At 35.5% G+C, this 12,234-nt stretch overlaps 3 long non-coding RNA genes across 3 annotated transcripts; 1 reads left to right on the forward strand and 2 right to left on the reverse strand.

The window, feature by feature from the left end:
• Nucleotides 1–500: 500 nt before the first annotated feature.
• LOC107876084 lies at nt 501–6,957 on the reverse strand. Its single transcript, XR_001675958.2, has 2 exons — nt 1,961–6,957; nt 501–790 (listed from the first exon to the last, which is right to left on the reverse strand). It is a non-coding gene; the product is annotated as an uncharacterized LOC107876084 (long non-coding RNA).
• A 360-nt stretch (nt 6,958–7,317) lies between these two features.
• Nucleotides 7,318–9,336, reverse strand: LOC124899310. The gene is made up of 2 exons (XR_007056630.1): nt 8,779–9,336; nt 7,318–7,607 (listed from the first exon to the last, which is right to left on the reverse strand). It is a non-coding gene; the product is annotated as an uncharacterized LOC124899310 (long non-coding RNA).
• A 1,425-nt stretch (nt 9,337–10,761) lies between these two features.
• On the forward strand, nt 10,762–12,229 carry LOC124899311. Its single transcript, XR_007056631.1, has 2 exons — nt 10,762–11,560; nt 11,784–12,229. It is a non-coding gene; the product is annotated as an uncharacterized LOC124899311 (long non-coding RNA).
• Nucleotides 12,230–12,234: the final 5 nt, after the last annotated feature.

The following is a 12,234-nucleotide window of genomic DNA, read 5'->3' on the forward strand; positions in this document are numbered from 1 at the left end:
GGAGACAATTGTTCTCAGTTTAAGGTTTCTCCTTGTTGGTTAAGATTAGTGAGACCATTGTGAATAGAATGAAGACATATAATGACATTATGTACTACATTCGTCAGGTGGTTAAATCTTATTTAAAATTAAAAAACAAAGTATAAACAACATAAATTCCATCACTTATAGTTAACTAATCTCTATTCCAACTCTTTTCATTGTTAAAAATTCCAAAATGTTTGAAATCTCGGATACATTGCATTGGTCCCAATACATTTCGTTGCCCAAAAATCTGAAATTTTGTATACACTGCATTGGTCCAGATACCTTGTGTTTTACTCATACATACTGTCTCGGATATGTTAATTAAATTTCTTCGGATATATACTATCTTCATGTCACGACCCGAGCCGGGGCCCTAGCCGTGACGGGCATCCCGAACCGTGGAGGCTCAAACGCCCTTCTCTATCTGGCAATCATACACACGTTCATATAATATGAAGGAAAATGCGAAAATATAAAACAATACGGAATCATGATCACTATCATAATTTAATTGAACAATCTGTAATGGAAACCATAAACCTCGAAACAACTTCTAAACATCAGTCTGCGAAATCTCTAACAACTGAAAATGACATTTGTTTGAAATCTGGGACAAGGCCCCCAGTCGGGCCATGAATCAAAATTGAACAACAATACCAAGCTCTAATACCGGCCTTCCGAAGTAAGGGAGGCTCACCAGCTGCAAACTTCTGACACACACGAATCTACAACTGTATGGGACTACGGGACTCTGCCTCGGATCCTGAGAGGGAGGGGGTCAATACAGATGTACTGGTACGCAGAGCAATCCAAAATAATGAATTTATACATATATAACATAGGTGAGAGCAAGTCTTAAAACATTATGCGTGAAATAGTTTAAAATACATGGGCCATTTCAAAAGATCTCAAAACAATCTTGTCAATGCAATGTAATTCTTTGTATACTTCTGAGCTAGGTGGTACACCCTACATATTTGAAAGTTTCCCACGAGCAATATGGGATTCGTCATTAACTCGACGGCCAAGCCCCCAACCCAAATTTGCCGCAAGGGTTGAAGTATCTGAATCTGATACGCCCCAGGGCTCTAGGACAGCGTATAATAATATACCCGTATCGGCAAAATATGATTTCGGGCAATAAATCATATGACTCGTGCCTTCTTCGGATAACCACCTAACTCTCTTAGTGCCAAGTTTTAACCCATTCTAAACATGCATCTTTCTGAATTCAAAATATAAAATCTAAAATGAAATTTGTATTCCGTTCTGAGTTTTATCATGGCTTTATCTGATTTGGTATCGTCATACCAACACTTGCAAGTCATAATTCTGAGCCATAAAATATCATGTTACAGTCTTTTCATTCAAAACATAAAGTTTGGACCACCATATCATTCAAATAGTTCAAGAGAATTCATATTTCAATCATATGTAAAAATTATGCACGGCTCTCTCTTTTAGACAATTCAATAAACATGTCATGGTCAAGTATTTTATAAAAATCTATGCAATCTCTTTGAATCATCACTTTTCATTTATATTAGCAAGAATCACCCTCTCTTTTCAATTCAAAACCATGATCAAGTCATAAGCAATAATCAAGACCTTTGTATCATGCTTCTCAAAAATGCATTTTGAAGCAATCCATATCGTATGAAAATAATAGGAAATCATAGAAAGAGAGGGATTCTATATTTTCATGCTCTCAATTAAATCTTCAAACTCAATTTCATACATATATATATATACAAGTACAAATCAATTTGAGAAAAAAGCCTCAAGACCAAACAATAATATCACTAGATAATTCATAAAGCAAGATTGTAAACATAATTCCAAAACCCATTGCAAATTCATGATTTCTCAATATTCAAAGCATCATTAAAAATATTTTCACCATGCCCATGTAGTTTAGGAAAACCCCACGTACCTTAGATTATAGAATTTGAAAGGTGAAACCCTGATCCTGATCCGTTTCTTGGAATTCTTGATCTTAGGGATGAGTTCTTGATCTTTAGAAGAGAAGGAAACTTGAATCTTGTTCTTGCAGTTCTTGAGAGAAAGGGCGAATGATTTCAATTTGGGGAAATGAATTTGGGGCTAAAAATGTTGTTTTAGGACTGATATTATGTGGTTTGGACGATTTGGGTCGAGGAGAAAAGACTTAAATACCCCTAGGAAAACCAAAAAAAAGTTGTAACAGTCCCTCAGTTGACAGACTAACATGCTGAAGTAAATTGGGTATAACTTTTTACTCCGATATTGGATTTGGACGAAATCAGTTGCGTTGGAAAGAGAACTCAAAGATATTTCATTTAATATATAGCAGGTTATCCATTTCCTTATATAACAGAAGTTATGATCGACGAAATTTGACTCATGTTGAACTATCCTCTAAAACTTAATCGATGGAATTGTTTTCAACTCGTCTTAGAGTTAGGGGATTCTTGTGACCTCAATTCATATTCAAAGGTTTTCCCAGACTAGGAGTGATCACTACACATACATTAACAAGTAATAATTTAGTTAGGGTCTCTACGCATAGGAACGATGGTCTAAATTCTAGCCTGAAAGTACGGGGTGTTACATTATCCCCCACTTGGGATCATTCGTCCCTGAATAATGGGCAAGGACTTTTGAAGCTCTAAAAGTATAGAATAAAGAACGTAACATCGCATTGAACATTTTTCCTCAACAAAATATGCGAAGGCAGTCAACGAGATTCATGACAACCGCTAGGGAAACGTGTAAGCACGAAACATAAGATAACGAAACTTGATGTCAACATGATCTTGGCATGTGTTTTATTATAGCACATGATCAAAACATTGTAAGACTTGAATGTTTATAAGAATCCTCGTCCTGGTTAAGATTGGTACGAGACATGAGATGTGATTCTCGCGTCTTCTTTCGATTTCTCATACTAATTATGTATTCTAAATCTTCAGCTATCCTAGAAAGCCAATTTTTTTTTAGAAGAAAGCATGACGTATGCCATGGAGAATCCAATAATCAATCCACAACCATATCCTATCAGAACCACTTCCCAACACAGCTCACTTAGAAATGTAGAATCACCTTCTTTATTCGGCATAAAAGTTGTGTTGTTTTTCTCCAGTATCAAGTTACTTCCACAACCTCCCAAAATTAGAAATCCACGCAATCCATCATTGCCTTCATATGCATTGTTCCCAAATGTAGCAAATTGAGGCCGTTTTGGAATGCATCTTTCAAGATGATTGCGGAAGAGATTTAAAACTGCAAGAGATGTAAGAGAGGCAAGTTGTTTGGAGATTACCAGAAAGACTATTGTGTTGCATATCCAAAACCTCGAGTTAGTCACTCATGTTACCCAAACATTGTGGAATTGCTTCCTTCAAGTTGGTTCTTGCCAAGTCTAGAACTTTTAATGATTTCAAATTTCATATAGAAAAAGGGATCTCCACAGTGAGACTATTATTTAATATGAAAAGAAAAAAAAACATTCTACGAAGGGTGGTGGAATTGGTAGTTTCCCTCAAAGAAAATTGGACAGTAAATCAATAGAAGATGAATCAGGTCAATACTTGTCAACATGTTGTGGGATAGATTAAGATTTGACATGGAAGACATCCAATTTAACAATAGCCAATCAGGAATTCTTCCTTGAATCTTGTTATTTTGAAGGATCCAAAGTTTGTAGCTGCTTTGCTGATCTAAAAAAAAAATCCAGTTCGTTTACTTCACAGCCAGACAAATATAAGTATTTAAGAGATAGAGGCACAGTAGACTTGACTTTGTTTTCATTAGTCAGAGAAATACTATTATATGAAAGATCAAGATATGTTGGATTGACAACATTTTCGAAATGACTTGGGAAGAGGACCTTGCAACGGATTCAGTGCTAAATTAATTGAGACTACGCTCTCGAGGTTCTGGATTGATTTGGGGAGAAGTCCTTGTAATTGATTCTCGCTTGTATCAATAATGACTAGTATTGAATTGTACCTGAAATCCTTAAGTTGACCGAAAAAATGGTTATTACTCAAGTCTAGATAACTCAGTGATGGCAAGGAGAATATCCAGGACGATATTGCACCCTTCAGGGAGTTATTTGAGAGCTTAACTGTGCTCAGATTCTGCAGTCCACCCGTAAACTAAGGGAATATTGGTCCTTCAATATGGTTATCTTGAAGGTCCATATACTTCAGACGAATGATATTCCAGAGAGAATTTCGGAATTGGCCCCAATATATTACATGAAATGAGTACCAATCTCTGCAACGAAGTTAAATAGCCAACAGATTCAGGCAGGTAATTACCAAAAAAATTTACTCCTATGAGATCCAACTCCTTGAGAGATGCACTGCTATTCCATTTGGTCTTTGAAAAATAACCATTGAGCTGATCATTGCAACTTAAGTTGAGTGTTTCCAGGTTGGGCGGGTTAAAGATACTCTCACGTACTATCTCATACAATCTTGTACCCCTTAGACCTATAGTTGTTAAATGAGAAGAGAAATTCAGAGGAATGGTGGAAGAGATGTTCACATCGCTAAGATGAAGCGCTCTTAATTGGGTCAAATTCTAAAGGAGCATCTTGAAATCGTAAGCTGCAAGTTCGAGCTCACTATTGTCTGATAACTTGGAGAGGAGAGATAATTCAGAAGGAATTTGACCTGACAAATTGGAATTAGAAAGATTAAGATGTGTCAAGCTCGAGAACCATGCCGAATTAATGGGAGATGTGAGAACCATAGAAGTCATTCATAGAAAGATTGAGCCTTTGGAGATGAGACAGTTGGAAGAAGCTGCTATTGGAACCAATCTCCCCCAACAAGTTGGCTACAACTAAGATCAAGCTCAAAGACATCGCCACTCATTTCATCATATATCACCCCCTCCCACGAGAAACAATCTTTGTTCATGTTCCATGAACTTTTTTTTTGGATAAGACTGTTCATCACAAAGAAAAGATACAGATGAGGCATCAACAACAAACGACTAGTTGAATCATGGTTCTCCTCCGTAACTTGCCACACTGAGAATATTCGGGAACTACTCTAATTCACCATCTCCCCCTTAGATCATAGTCATATTCCTAGACTTACGGACATACCCCCTTATCAAATCTATAGCCACAACTCTCAACATAATAAAAAACGTCACCACCTACTTAAACTCTAAACTCTCCCTAAAGAACTATACTATGAATGCCTTGTTTTTCTGTAAATGCTACTCTTAACTTCCGCTAGCCTCTATAGCCATCACTCTACAACCCCCACTTTCTTGAGCGCACGCATCCACACTCCTATCACAAAAGGGGGTATCAATATATACACGAACACAAACTCCTCTCATTAGTCTCTAATACCAAGTCACTAATTTATTTTCTAGGGCATCCCCTTTCAAGGATACTAATCGTAATCTCTTCTAACTCCCAAAGTCATCAACTCCCACACTTCTAAATACTTAACACTCCATCTTCAATTCCTTAGAATACTATCATTACACCTCTAATCACATAACCTACAACTTAACAAAATCTGTAAGACTATACCATGGGCGCACATTGCCTACCTTTTTTTTTCAATCCAACTCTACCAAACACCGTACAACCACTCACTAGATTTTCCACACTACAAGATTCGAGAATGAAATCTGGGTACACAAAACACTTATACATATAGAACTTTATGTAACAACCTGCTACCTAAGTTCAACTTATTCATATATACTCGCGCTCTTATCCACATTAATAATTCAACCACAATTCAGCATTTTAACACTAGTTCTCATGTACACATATACTCTATGATTTCCACTTAAACTTTTCATAAATTATCAACCTAGGCCATTTCACACATCACATCAAGCCTGGTAATTGATTCCAACAAAACATGCATCATTACTCTTACCACCACACTTCACACTCAAGTTCAATCCTATAGTTTAACGCCAATCATGTACCACCAACGAAGCATGCCACATACTATACTAATCTATCAAATCAGGAAATCAACCCAAAATACTTCACTTAGCTACTACCTACAATCACAACCCTACCACAACCTCATTTTTACAACTCAAAAAAAATCTACTACATACCTTCTCACATAGAGTACTATTTTATCACTGCTAAAGAAAACACCATCAAAGTGGTAAAGTCACATAATTGGATTAGTCGATCTTAATCCTGTAATATAACCCATTTCAATTTTTATCAACATATTCTAATTTCGCACATTATACATACTTACCTAATCGCACATCACAATGATCTTCAAAACTCGATAAACACTAATGAGTCTCTACTTACAACTTATTAACTAATCTACCCCTTTATATTCACATCCTATAAATGATTTCTACAACCACCATAACCATTCATTCTGTGATCCTTTCCTATTCTGAATAAATAATAATCATAGCATGTATCTTCCTCCACAGACTACCATACGATCTACAAATGTTGTTGCACATTAGTCTATCATTATACCACATTAGTCTATCACTATACAATGACAACCCACTCCTCAATCCACGATTATACAACTAATATTATTTATTTATGCAAATGTCACCCTCACTCTGACTGCTAATCTTGTGACTTTATGTCACCAACTTCTAGACCATCTCACTACCAATAGGTCATGATACTTTAAAATGCACTACTACTCGAGTTGAAATACAGTTCCAATATTATGCTACACATCATTATACTTAAACATCACATTCTCAACAAGAAATCTTTTTTTTAAAGGAGACTGAATACACTTCGTACCTCAGGCTAGAAAGCACAATTTCATCAAGATAAAAGTATATTCACGAATCAATTCACCTTGAATCACTACTAGAATCCTCTCAAGTCCTTGTGTTTTCCCATAACTTTTCTGGATAACTCAATTAGAGAGAACCACATAGCTGGGGGAGCTAGTCTCTTAGACTTGTATCGCCTCGACAATGAGGCATGACACATGAAATTAGAACAAGGAATGAATTTAGATAACTTTCTTATGGATAACTCTAAATCACGAATTAGAGTATGAAAGAATAAGAAACAACTCCTAAATACCCGGTAGCCTCCTGATCATAAGTGTGGTGCACAACACACCATAAACAAGACTCTACTGGACACGATTTCGCAGACACCCTGGGACTATGAACTGTGCTCTGATACTAAGTTTGTCACGACCCGAGCCGGGGTCCAAGCCGTGATGGGCATCCCGAACCGTGAAGGCCCGAACGCCCTTCTCTATCTGGCAATCATACACGCGTTCATATAATATGAAGGAAAATACGAAAATATAAAACAATACGAAATCATGATCACTATCATAATTTAATTGAACAATCTGTAATGGAAACCACAAACCTCGAAACAACTTCTAAACATCAGTCTGCGAAATCTCTAACAACTGAAAATGACATTTGTTTGAAATCTGGGACAAGGCCCCCAGTCGGGCCATGAATCAAAATGGAACAACAATAACAAGCTCTAATACTGGCCTTTCAAATTAAGGGAGGCTCACCAGCTGCAAACTTCTGACACACACGAATCTACTGTTGTATGGGACTACGGGACTCTGCCTCGAATCCTGAGAGGGAGGGGGTCAATACAGATGTACTGGTACGTAGAGCAATCCAAAATAATGAATTTATACATATATAACATAGGTGAGAGCAAGTCATAAAACATTATGCGTGAAATAGTTTAAAATACATGGGCCCTTTCAAAAGATCTCAAAACAATCTTGTCAATGCAATGTCATTCTTTGTATTACTTCTAAGCTAGGTGGTATACCCTATATATTTGAAAGTTTCCCACGAGCATTATAGGATCCATCATTAACTCGACGGCCAAGCCCCCAACCCAAGTTTGCCGCAAGGGTTGAAGTATCTGAATCTGATATGCCCCAGGGCTCTAGGACAGCGTATAATAATATACCCGTATCGGTAAAATATGATTTCGGACAATAAATCATATGACTCGTGCCTTCTTTGGATAACCACCTAACTCTCTTAGTGCCAAGTTTTAACCCATTCTAAACATGCATCTTTCTGAATTCAAAATCTAAAATCTAAAATAAAATCTGTATTCTGTTCTGAGTTTTATCATGGCTTTATCTGATTTGGTATCGTCATACCAACACTTGCAAGTCATAATTCTGAGCCATAAAATATCATGTTACGGTCTTTTCATTCAAAACATAAAGTTTGGACCACCGTATCATTCAAATAGTTTAAGAGAATTCATATTTCAATCATTATGTAAAAATTATGCACGGCTCTCTCGTTTAGACATTTCAATAAACATGTGGTGGTCAAATATTTTGTAACAACCCATGCAATCTCTTTGAATCATCACTTTTCATTTATATTAGCAAGAATCACCCTCTCTTTTCAATTCAAAACCATGATCAAGTCATAAGCAATAATCAAGACCTTTGTACCATGCTTCTCAAAAATGCATTTTGAAGCAATCCATATCATATGAAAATAATGAGAAATCATAGAAAGAGAGGGATTCTATATTTTCATGCGCTCAATCAAATCTTCAAACTCAATTGCATACATATATATATACAAGTAATAATCAATTTAGGAAAAAAGGCCTCAAGACCAAACAATAATATCACTAGATAATTCATAAAGCAAGATTGTAAACATAATTCCAAAATCCATTGCAAATTCATGATTTGTCAATATTCATAGCATCATTAAAAACGTTTTCACCATGCCCATGTAGTTTAGAAAAATCCCACGTACCTTAGACTATAGAATTTGAAAGGCAAGACCCGGATCCTGATCCGTTTCCTGGAATTCTTGATCTTAGGGATGAGTTTTTGATCTTTAGAAGAGAAGGATACTTGAATCTTGTTCTTGGAGTTCTTGAGAGAAAGGGCGGATGATTTCAATTTGGGGAAATAAATTTGGGGCTAAAAATGTTGTTTGAAGTAAATTGGGTATAACTTTTTACTCCTATGTTGGATTTGGACGAAATCAGTAGCATTGAAAAGAGAACTCAAAGATATTTCATTTGATATATAGCAGGCCACCCAGTTCATTATTTAAAAGAAGTTATGGTCGAAGAAAGTTGACCCATGTTGAAGTATCCTCTAAAACTTAATCGATGGAATTGTTTCGTCTTAGAGTTAGGGGATTTTTGTGACCTCAATTCATATTCAAAGGTTTTCCCACACTATAGGAGTGATCACTGCACATACATTAACAAGTAATAATTTAGTTAGGGTCTATACGCGTAGGAATGATAGTCTAAATTCTAACCCAAAAATACGGGGTGTTACACTTCAGATACATTATATTACTATCTTGAATACAATACTTGAAATGAGAGATTTTTAAAGGGTGAGACGTAATTAAATAAAAGAGATGAAATTTTATATAGCTATGACAAGATAATTGGTATTGTGATGTAATTTTTTCAAAAAATAAATCTCCTTAATGATTTGATATTATAAGTGACGACAATGGAGTCTTACTACTATAGGTGGAACATTTATTCTTGCATCTAAATCCTTGACCAATAAATAGCTGAGAGTAATTTAATGTTCCATTCTTGCATCTAAGTCCTTGACCAATAAATAGTTGAGAATAATTTAGGGTTATTGGTGCTTTTCAATAATTGAGTCAATTAATGGATGTCACACATACTCTCTTCTTCTTTTATTTTTTTTTAATCTTAATTTTCTTTTTAATAACTGTGATGCCGCACACCTTGAATAATTTTCGAGATATCTATCACCTCTCACCAACAATAAATATCATATCCAACAACAGGGGCGGATCTATTAAGGTCCGTGGAGGTGACACGTCACCCGCAAACTTCGACAAAAACACTGTATATATATAAGAATATAGTTATATATTAAATCTGTCACCCACAATAACAAAGTATTATCTAGTGCAAGTGGCACTAGACAACAATTGTTTCATTAAAACAAGGCAACAATAAAAAGAGATACTTTACACCTAATAAAGGCGTCTTATCAGTTAACGTTAATAGAAAAGTAATGTTAGTTTTTGACTTTTTTTTTTAATTTAATTGTTTAAAAAGGTTAATAAAGTATCTCACATTAAAATAAACAAAAAAAATCTATTTGGCTATTTCCAAATCAGAGCAAATCAAAACGCTCTTTTGTTCTTAACTGTTGAGGTTTGCTGCTGCTGCTCTGCTTGCTCTCTCTCTGGTTGCTTCTTGCCCTCTTTGTAAGTTGTTTTGAAAAATTATTTTGTTTCTCTTTCTTAAGCTTAGAAATTCAAATTTGAAATTATCTTGATTTAGGAGAAAGTATTCTAATTTTGTGAATTGAGATGGAGAATTTTTTCAAGAAGGTTAATTATTCTCAATCAAGTTCTAGAAGGTTAATTATTCTCTATCAAGTTCTAGTAATGTCAATGTCAATCGTTCTTATCTTATAACTGACCTCGATTTGTGTTCACTTAAAGCCAATCTGGGATAAAGAAGACCTATTTCTGATTATGATCCTCGAATACGAGATGAAGTGAGAAAATATTATATTGAAAAAAGGATCTTGTCAACCTGTCTTGAAACCATATCCTTCAAGTGAAATAGGAGGTAGAATGCGTCAATTTGCTTCAAGTTGGTTTAAGGGTTCACATTCGACTTGGTTGGAGTATAGTGTGGAGAAAGATGCCACATATTGTCTTTGTTGTTATTTGATCGATAAGTTTACTTGGCAGTTGGCACCCACAGAGTTCGGATCCTGGATCCGCCTCTGTCCAACAAGGCTAAATATTTGTCTCCTCCCACCAACAATGAATATCATGCAACTCTATCCACCAAAACTAGGACAAGTGGGAAGAGTCATTAGTGTTTTTTGTCCCTCCTAAAATTTGAACCCAAGATCTCATATTTTAAATCCACTTCATTTTTTCATCTTAATTTTCCCTAACGACAAAATCTCTTTATGTGTCCATGAACAGAAAAGGGACAAGTTTTTTTTTATCCAATTTAAATATGATATTATTAACATTTATTTAAAATATTGAAAATGTAGAGGGTGGAGAGCCACAAGGGGAAGAGAGGCGTTGAGGGAGGTTGTTCGTAAGACGTTCCACACTAGTGGTTTTGCTCTCAATTCAAAAAATGAACCCTACCATACATATAATCAACTCATTATTCACCCCATAATCATATGATATAATACTACTAAGTAACCTTTTTGGTTGAAGAAAAAGCTAGGAAGTGCTATCTTTGAAGGATTGGAATTGGAGATTCTTTAATATTGAAGGCATAAGTTTGGATTTCTAAACTGCTTTAATTACATAAATGTCAAAGTTATGTATCTTTATGATCTATGGTCAACCACAATATATACATACAAGTCTGTATTCGCGAGAAAATGTTCTTGAGTATTAGTGTATTTTTGCAAGTACTATTCACGTTCATTTTGAAATTATATAGCAATCTCATAGAATTTGGCAGGTACATTTGAAGTCGATGCATGAATGAAATATGAAAATTATTACAATAGGGAGAAATTTCAACAAATTACTGATGCAGCATGTACGGTTGAATAAATATTATTAAGCATTTTTCAAGTTTCAACTATATATACAAACATTCAATTCAATACGTCCATAAGAAAATTTAAGATGTTTTTTGATAGGCACTATCAAACTATGTTTTTTGATAGGCACTATCAAACTTGTGACTTTATTTGCTACTTTAGCAATATCATTGTTTTGTTTTTGATCGTGAGGTTTATTAGTGTGCTCTGTTTTTATAGGAAGAGAAATGACTATTAAGGTAAAGCCAGCAATTGCCCTGAGGGCCATCCTTGTTGGAGGAATTGCTGCATTTTCCAAAATCGGTGGTGCTGTTAAAGATGTAGGAGGTGTAAAAGCCGGCACAGCTACTGCTGCTATGAGTGCTGCAGCAACTGCTGCCTTTTCAGGATCCAGGCAAGAAGCGAAAACAGCTTCTCAGCAGTCATCAAAATGATGATCTATATGAAGATCAGTGTAGAGATAGTGATCCCCATTTCAGCTTGTGATCTTTTTCCTTCACTATAATGTACTATATTTTAGGACAAACTATAAGCTATAGGTTAGTGGGGTTGCTAATTGGATGGTTTCTTTAATTGATCAAGTAGGTTATGTAATTGAGGCCTGGTTGCTGGTTCTGTACAAATGGATGTAGGAAATTGTTGAAGTGAAGAGCTTTTTGTTATCACTTTG

This window comes from Capsicum annuum, chromosome 6 (assembly GCF_002878395.1).
Source record: "Capsicum annuum cultivar UCD-10X-F1 chromosome 6, UCD10Xv1.1, whole genome shotgun sequence".
NCBI lineage: Eukaryota > Viridiplantae > Streptophyta > Magnoliopsida > Solanales > Solanaceae > Capsicum > Capsicum annuum.